Source organism: Petromyzon marinus, unplaced genomic scaffold, assembly GCF_048934315.1.
Source record: "Petromyzon marinus isolate PM22_M1 ecotype Great Lakes invasive population unplaced genomic scaffold, UKy_Petmar_22M1.pri1.0 PM_G_Scaffold_6, whole genome shotgun sequence".
Taxonomy (NCBI): Eukaryota; Metazoa; Chordata; class Hyperoartia; order Petromyzontiformes; family Petromyzontidae; genus Petromyzon; species Petromyzon marinus.
This window is the reverse complement of record NW_027423013.1, coordinates 3,547,501-3,550,000: the sequence shown is the minus strand read 5'-3', so window position 1 is coordinate 3,550,000 and position 2,500 is coordinate 3,547,501. Positions and strand designations below refer to the sequence as shown.

The following is a 2,500-nucleotide window of genomic DNA, read 5'->3' as shown; positions in this document are numbered from 1 at the left end:
CGTGTAAAAAATAGCAATATAATAAAAATACCAAGTCTTCGTCTTGGAAAATAACAAAATCTAAAAGAAAGGTCTTCTTTATGGAAAATAGTAAAATAAGAATACCAAGACTTCACCTTGGAAAATAACAAAATCATCTTGAAAAAAGCTTATTTTTAATCTTCTTTGTAGGCAGAAAATAGTAAGGCGAAAATAAAGTCCCCTCTAAGCTCTAAAGTAACAAATACGACGTGTTAAAAAAAACTAACAATAAAAAAAAAGAACCAAGACTTCGTCTTGGAAAATAACAATCTAAATTGTGGAAAATAGTAAAATGAAATAAAAACCGACTTCACCTTCGAAAATAACAAAATCAATCTAAAACAAATGACATCTTAAAACAAAACTATTATTTGTTTCGGAGGTTGTCTATGACTGTTCATAGACCGCATAATTTCCACAGAACATTCTCAGAATATCAAGAGAGAAAAGCAGCGTTCTGCGGGAAATCATCTTGGCCAGTGATGTCGTTCTGGGTTTGGTCAGGCCCAGGGAGGTAAGTACCTCGTTATTCTCAAGGGGCCACTTTCCTCTTGCCCCAACCGGGAATCCAAAGAATGTGACCTTGCTAGCCTTCGTCAGCACTTTGACTTGATCACCAAGAGGGGTATAGTACGAAACTTTGTGCGAGGCAGCATCTGACAAGGTATTCTTTGAAAGCTCAAAACGGACGGTGACATCGATCACAACCGCCTCCTCATCTTTTGCAAACACGAGGTCAGGCTTTCTCATCTCTCCCGTCTCGGATATGAACCGTGGCTCTTTGTATACAGACCAGCCCAATCTAGCCGCTTCGTCTGCCAGAATGTTACTGATCTTGTTATGTCGCGCAATTCTTGCTTTCTGTACTGCAGGACATTGACCGAGAATGTGCGAAAGGGACTCGAGTCTGGCAGAGCATTTCCTGCAGGAACGTAAGGCCCCATCTCTGCCTCTGTTCAAACTTTCTCTTGTTGGGTAAATATTTGCCCTTAGTTGTAGTGCTGCGATAAAGAAGCATTGTTTAAAGCCGCACCATGGCCTCAACCAAGCATTACTGATTCTATCATGCGCAAAGTTTACAATGCCCCTTCCTTGAACCGGCTTTTCGCACCATCTCTGAAATTCATGCTCCCTCCAATCGCAGGGTCTCGGATATACAGGTTCTTTTGACACCGAGTCCCTGAGAACGAATGTTGGGATTGCATCACTGTCACCCCCTGCTCGTACCCACAAATTACGGTATTCTTCCTCCATACCCTGCGAGGACACAATATTACGGGTGATAGCATCGGACGAGTTTGCTATACGTTGCAGCCTTCTAACTTGAACCGAAGGGATTGTTTTTTCCAGTTTCAAGATGGCAAGGCCTCCGTCTCGGGCTCTGGCATATAACAGTCCATCACAAGTTGAAGCGGGAAGGTGGAGCCATCCTTTTACCGCCTTTCTAATCTCTTGGTCCAACCCACGGAGAGTTGATTGCTTGCAGTCCGAGTGGTCTGCAGGATATAACAATCTGGGTAGGGCATAGGCATTGAGTAGTTCAACCTTCTGAGTTGGCTTCAGAGGCGCCTCATCGATTTTCGAGATCCATGTCTTTAGCTGATAATGTAGATCAGGCTGTATAGTGCCAGTCCAAGGGCCAATTTTCAGACCAAGGTATTTCGTTGATTCATCAGGTTGGATCATATGGACATCTTTATTTTTGATAGTCCATGGGTCGCAGTTGTTCACCGTATATGAATCTTTGGTTGGGCTTATCATGAAGCCCTGGCACTTTCTGGCCTGAACCTCCAATCCCGATAGCCCACAAAATGATTCCAAGATCGCTAGATTGGCGGCCATACCAACCCAAGATTCGCTCACCAACACCAAATCATCAGCAAACGCAAGAGCTGTCACGTGGTCGGTATCAATGGAGTACCCAACTCCGTGTGACTCTAGGGTGCATATCAAAGGGTCCATGGCAAGATTGAAGAGCAGGGGTGACATGGGGTCACCCTGTTTGACACCAACACGTATGCTAATTTCTCGAGTCGACTCGCCATTGCTTTTGAACGAGGTCGTACACCGATCGTAGGCGTTCTGGATGATGCCCACCACGTGTTCATCTACTTTCTTGTGCCTTAACACCCATAAAATATGAGCATGCGAAACCGAGTCAAAAGCTTTCGCTATGTCGATGAACATGACAGCCAACGGCCTGTGCAATTTCTTAGCGTGTCTCATAAGGTCCTGTAGCACCTTAAGATTTTCAGAGCAGCCAGATGCCGCTATAAAACCACGCTGCCTTGGGTTTAAGGGACAAGCACGAGCAAGACGTGCAGTCATTATTCTGGAAAATAATCTCAGAATCATTGAACCAATCGTTATTGGTCTCCAGTTCCCCAATTCTTTCAGCTTTTCATCGTCCATAACCTTAGGAATAAGAATCGTCCTATTCTTTTTCAACTCTTTGGGAATAATTCCTGTAATCATCCAT

At 44.0% G+C, this 2,500-nt stretch overlaps 1 pseudogene; it reads right to left on the bottom strand.

The window, feature by feature from the left end:
- Positions 1 to 2,500, bottom strand: part of LOC142919116 (28S ribosomal RNA) — a 10,613-nt pseudogene that overhangs the window by 3,471 nt on the left and 4,642 nt on the right.